Source organism: Triticum aestivum, chromosome 2D (genome assembly GCF_018294505.1).
Source record: "Triticum aestivum cultivar Chinese Spring chromosome 2D, IWGSC CS RefSeq v2.1, whole genome shotgun sequence".
Classification (NCBI taxonomy): domain Eukaryota; kingdom Viridiplantae; phylum Streptophyta; class Magnoliopsida; order Poales; family Poaceae; genus Triticum; species Triticum aestivum.
The window spans coordinates 470846367-470852936 of NC_057799.1; positions in this window are offsets into that span (position 1 = coordinate 470846367).

A 6570-nucleotide genomic window follows, 5' to 3' on the forward strand; every position below is an offset into this window, starting at 1 on the left:
ACATACGTACCCCCAAACTACCAGATACGGAGCCAAAAACCTAATTCCACCGCCGCAACCTTCTGTACCCGTGAGATCCCATCTTGGGGCCTGTTCTGGAGCTCCGCCGGAGGGGGCATCGATCACGGAGGGCTTATACATCAACACCATAGCCTCTCCAATGATGTGTGAGTAGTTTACCTGAGACCTTCGGGTCCATAGTTATTAGCTAGATGGCTTCTTCTCTCTTTTTGGATCTCAATACAATGTTCTGCCCCTCTCTCGTGAAGATCTATTCAATGTAATCTTCTTTTGTGGTGTGTTTGTTGAGACCGATGAATTGTGGGTTTATGATCAAGTTTATATATGAACAATATTTGAATCTTCTGAATTCTTTTATGTATGATTGGTTATCTTTGCAAGTCTCTTTGAATTATCAGTTTGGTTTGGCGTACTAGATTGATCTTTCTTGCAATGGGAGAAGTGCTTAGCTTTGGGTTCAATCTTGTGGTGTCCTTTCCTAGTGACAGTAGGGGCAGCAAGGCACATATTGTATTGTTGCCATCGAGGATAACAAGATGGGGTTTATATCATATTGCATGAGTTTATCCCTCTACATCATGTCATCTTGCTTAAAGCGTTACTCTGTTCTTATGAACTTAATACTCTAGATGCATGCTGGATAGCGGTCAATGTGTGGAGTAATAGTAGTAGATGCAGGCAGGAGTCGGTCTACTTGTCTCGGACGTGATGCCTATATGCATGATCATATCTAGATATTCTCATAACTATGCTAAATTCTGTCAATTGCTCAACAGTAATTTGTTCACTCACCGTAAATACTTATGCTCTTGAGAGAAGCCACTAGTGAAACCTATGGCCCCCGGGTCTATTTTCCATCATATTAATCTTCCAACACTTAGCTATTTCCGTTGGCTTTTATTTTGCTTTTATTTTACTTTGCATCTTTATCATAAAAATACCAAAAATATTATCCTATCATATCTATCAGATCTCACTCTCGTAAGTGACCGTGTAGGGATTGACAACCCCTTATCGCGTTGGTTGCGAGGATTTATTTGTTTGTGTAGGTGCGAGGGACTCGTGCGTGGCCTCCTACTGGATTGATACCTTGGTTTTCAAAAACTGAGGGAAATACTTACGGCACGTTGCTGCATCACCCTTTCCTCTTCAAGGGAAAACCAACGCAGTGCTCAAGAGGTAGCAAGAAGGATTTCTGGCGCCGTTGCCGGGGAGTCTACGCAAAAGTCAACATACCAAGTACCCATCACAAACCCCTATCTCCCGCATTACATTATTTGCCATTTGCCTCTCGTTTTTCTCTCCCCCACTTCACCCTTGCCGTTTTATTCGCCCTCTCTTTCTGTTCGCCTTTTTCTTCACTTACTTCTTGTTTCCTTATGTGTTGGATTGCTTGCTTGTCACGATGGCTCAAGATAATACTAAATTGTGTGACTTCACCAATACCAACAACAATGATTTCCTTAGCACTCCGATTGCTCCTCTTACCGATACTGAATCTTGTGAATCAATACTGCTTTGTTGAATCTTGTCGTGAAAGATCAATTTGCCGGCCTTCCTAGTGAAGATGCCGCTACCCATCTAAATAGCTTCGTTGATTTGTGTGATATGCAAAAGAAGAAATATGTTGACAATGATATTGTCAAATTGAAGCTATTTCCTTTTTCGCTTAGAGATCGTGCTAAAGCTTGGTTTTCTTCTTTGCCTAAAAATAGTATTGATTCTTGGAATAAGTGCAAAGATGCTTTTATCTCTAAGTATTTTCCTCCCGCCAAGATCATCTCTCTTAGAAACGATATTATGAATTTTAAGCAACTTGATCATGAACTTGTTGCACAAGATTGGGAGAGGATGAAATTAATGATACGTAATTGCCCTACGTATGGTTTGAATTTGTGGATGATTATACAAAAAATTTATGCCGGATTGAATTTTGCTTCTAGAAATCTTTTAGATTCGGCCGCGGGAGGCACTTTTATGGAAATCACTTTAGGAGAAGCTACTAAACTCCTAAATAATATTATGGTTAATTATTCTCAATGGCACACTAAAAGATCTACTAATAAAAAAGTGCATGCGATAGAAGAAATTAATGTTTTGAGTGGAAAGATGGATGAACTTATGAAATTATTTGCTAATAAAAGTGTTTCTTCTGATCATAATTATATGCCTTTGTCTACTTTGATTGAGAATAATAATGAATCTTTGGATGTGAATTTTGTTGGTAGGAATAATTTTGGTAATAACACGTATAGAGGAAACTTTAATCCTAGGCCTTATCCTAGTAATTCCTCTAATAATTATGGTAATTCCTACAACAGTTCTTATGGAATTTTTAATAAGATGCCTTCTGAATTTGAGACTAGTGTTCAGGAATTTATGAATTCGCAAAAGAATTTCAATGCTTTGCTTGAAGAAAAATTGCTTAAGTTGATGAATTGTCTAGGAACGTTGATAGAATTTCCCTTGATGTTGATTCTTTGAAATTTAGATCTATTCCACCTAAGCATGATATCAATGAGTCTCGCAAGGCCATGAGAATTTCCACTGATGAGTGCAAAGAAAGAACCGCTAGGATGCGTGCTAAGAAAGATTGCTTTATAAAAGCGTGTTCTTCTAACTTTTATGAAAACAAAGATGAAGATCTAAAAGTTATTGATGTGTCTCCTATTAAATCTTTGTTTTGCAATATGAATCTTGATAATGATGGGACTGAATATGATCAACCTTTACTTAGAAAGCGTTCTAGAAATGCAGAGTTTTTAGATCTTGATGCTAAAATTGATAAAAGTGGGATTGAAGGTATCAAAACATTAGATATTAATGAACCCACTATTTTGGATTTCAAGGAATTTAATTATGATAGCTGCTCTTTGATAGATTGTATTTCCTTGTTGCAATCCATGCTAAATTCTCCTCATGCTTATAGCCAAAATAAAGCTTTTACCAAACATATCGTTGATGCTTTGATGCAATCTTATGAAGAAAAACTTTAGTTGGAAGTTTCTATCCATAGAAAACTTTATGATGAATGGGAACCTACTATTAAAATTAAAATTAAAGATCATGAATGCTATGCTTTGTGTGATTTGGGTGCTAGTGTTTCCACGATTCCAAAAACTTTGTGTGATTTGCTAGGTTTCCGTGATTTTGATGATTGCTCTTTAAACTTGCACCTTGCGGATTCCACTATTAAGAAACCTATGGGAAGAATTAATGATGTTCTTATTGTTGCAAATAGGAACTATGTGCCCGTAGATTTTATTGTTCTTGACATAGATTGCAATCCTTCATGTCCTATTATTCTTGGTAATCCTTTCCTTAGAACGATTGGTGCAATTATTGATATGAAGGAAGGGAATATTAGGTTCCAATTTCCATTAAAGAAAGGCATGGAACACTTCCCTAGAAAGAAAATAAAATTACCTTATGAATCTATTATGAGAGCCACTTATGGATTGCCGACCAAAGATGGCAATACCTAGATCTATCCTTGCTTTTATGCCTAGCTTGGGGCGTTAAACGATAGCGCTTGTTGGGAGGCAACCCAATTTTATTTTTAGGTTTTTGCTTTTTGCTTCTATTTGGGAATAAATATTTGATCTAGCCTCTGGTTAGATGTGTTTTTATGTTTTAATTAGTGTTTTTGCCAAGTTTAACCTATAGGATCTTCATGGATGATAGTTATTTGATCTTGCTGAAAATTCCAGAAACTTTCTGTTCACGAAAATAATTGTTACAAATCACCAGAACGTGATAAAATATTGATTCCAATTGCTGCTGACCAATAAACAAATTGTCTAGGTCGTCCTATTTTGGCTGAATTTTTGAAGTTCCAGAAGTTTGCGTTAGTTACAGATTAGTACAGACTGTTCTGTTTTTCGTGTGTTGTTTGCTTATTTTGATGAATCTATGGCTAGTAAAATAGTTTATAAACCATAGAGAAGTTGGAATACAGTAGGTTTAACACAAATATAAATAATGAATAAGTTCATTACAGTACCTTGAAGTGGTCTTTTGTTTTCTTTCGCTAACGGACCTCACGAGATTTTCTGCTGAGTTTTGTGTTGTGAAGTTTTCAAGCTTTGGGTAAAAGATTTGATGGATTATGGAACAAGGAGTGGCAAGATCCTAAGATTGGGGATGCCCATGGCACCCCAAGATAATCTAAGGACACCTAAAATCCAAGCTTGGGGATGCCCCGGAAGGCATCCCCTCTTTCGTCTACTTCCATCGGTAACTTTACTTGGAGCTATATTTTTATTCACCACATGATATGTGTTTTGCTTGGAGTGTCTTGTATTATTTGAGTCTTTATTTGTTAGTTTACCACAATCATCCTTTCTGAACACACCTTTTTAGAGAGTCACACTTGATTCGGAATTTATTAGAATACTCTATGTGCTTCACTTATATTTTTTGAGCTACATAGTTTTTGCTCTAGTGCTTCACTTATATCTTTTAGAGCACGGTGGTGGATTTGTTTTATAGAAACTATTGATCTCTCATGCTTCACTTATATTATTTTGAGAGTCTTGAAATAGCATGGCAATTTGCTTTAATTAATATCTTGAGAAATTTGATGCTTGATAATTGTTTTGAGATATAAAGGTAGTAATATCATAGTTGTGCTAGTTGAGTAATTGTGGAATTGAAAAATACATGTGTTGGAGTTTGTGATTCCTGTAGCATGCACGTATGGTGAACCGCTATGTAACAAAGTCGGAGCATGAAGTATTTGTTGATTGTCTGTGGCGCTCGGGATCGCGCGATGGTTAACTCCTACCATCCCTTCCCCTAGGAGCATGCGTAGTAGTACTTTGCTTCGAGGGGTAATAAATTTTTGCAATAAGTATATGAGTTCTTTATGACTAATGTGAATCCATGGATTATACGCACACTTACCTTTCCGCAATTTTCTAGCATCTTCGGTACCGCACATTGCCCTTTCTCACCTTGAGAGTTGGTGCAAACTTCGCCGGTGCATCCAAACCCCGTGATATGATATGCTCTATCACGCATAAACCTCCTTATATCTACCTATCATGGCATTTCCATAGCCATTCCGAGATACATTGCCATGCAACTTTCAACCGTTTCATTTATCATGACATACTCCATTATTGTCATATTGCTTTGCATGATCATGTAGTTGACATTGTATTTGTGGCAAAGCCACCGTTCATAATTCTTTCATACATGTCTCTCTTGATTCATTGCATATCCCGGTACACCGCCGGAGGCATTCATATAGAGTCATATTTTGTTCTAAGTATTGAGTTGTAATTCATGAGTTGTAAGTAAATAAAAGTGTGATGATCATCATTATTAGAGCATTGTTCCAAGTGAGGAAAGGATGATGGAGACTATGATTCCCCCACAAGTCGGGATGAGACTCCGGGCTAAAAAAACAGGCCTTAAAAAAGGCCCAAATAAAAAAATTATGAGAGAAAAAGAGAGAAGGGACAATGTTACTATCCTTTTACCACACTTGTGCTTCAAAGTAGCACCGTGATCTTCATAATAGAGAGTCTCTCATTTTGTCACTTTCATATACTAGTGGGAAATTTCATTATAGAACTTGGCTTGTATATTCCAATGATGGGCTTCCTCAAATGCCCGAGGTCTTCGTGAGCAAGCAAGTTGGATGCACACCCACTTAGTTTCTTTTTGAGCTTTCATACAATTATAGCTCTAGTGCATCCGTTGCATGGCAATCCCTACTCCTCGCATTAACATCAATTGATGGGCATCTCCATAGCCCGTTAATTAGCCTCGTTGAGATGAGACTTTCTTCTTTTTTTCCCACATAACCCCTACCATCATACCTTATTCCACCATAGTGCTATATCCATGGCTTGCACTCATGTATTGCGTAAGAGTTGAAAAGGCTGAAGCGCGTTAAAAGTATGAACCAATTGCTTGCCAAAACCGGGGTCGTACATGATATGAATATTTTGTGTGGGGAAGATGGAGCATAGCCAGACTATATGATTTTGTAGGGATAACTTGCTTTGGCTATGTTATTTTGATAAGACATAATTGCTTAGTTAGTATGCTTTGAGTATTATTGTTTTTATGTCAACATTAAACTTTTATCTTGAATCATATCAAATCTGAACATTCATGCCATAATAAGAAGGATTACGTTGAAATTATGCCAAGTAGCATTCCACATCAAAAATTCTGTTTTTATCATTTACCTACTTGAGGACGAGCAGCAATTAAGCTTGGGGATGCCTGATACGTCTCCAACTTATCTATAATTTTTTATTGTTCCATGCTATATTATATTCTATTTTGGACATTATTGGGCTTTATTATATACTTTTATATTGTTTTTGGGACTAACCTATTAACCGGAGGCCCAGCCCAGAATTGCTGTTTTTTTGCCTATTTCAGAGTTTCGCAGAAAAAGAATATCAAACGGAGTCCAAAGGGAATGAAACCTTCGGGAACATGATTTTCGGAACGAACGTGATCCAGAGGACTTGGACCCTACGTCAAGACTTCAACCAGGAGGCCACGAGGTAGGGGGCGCGCCTACCC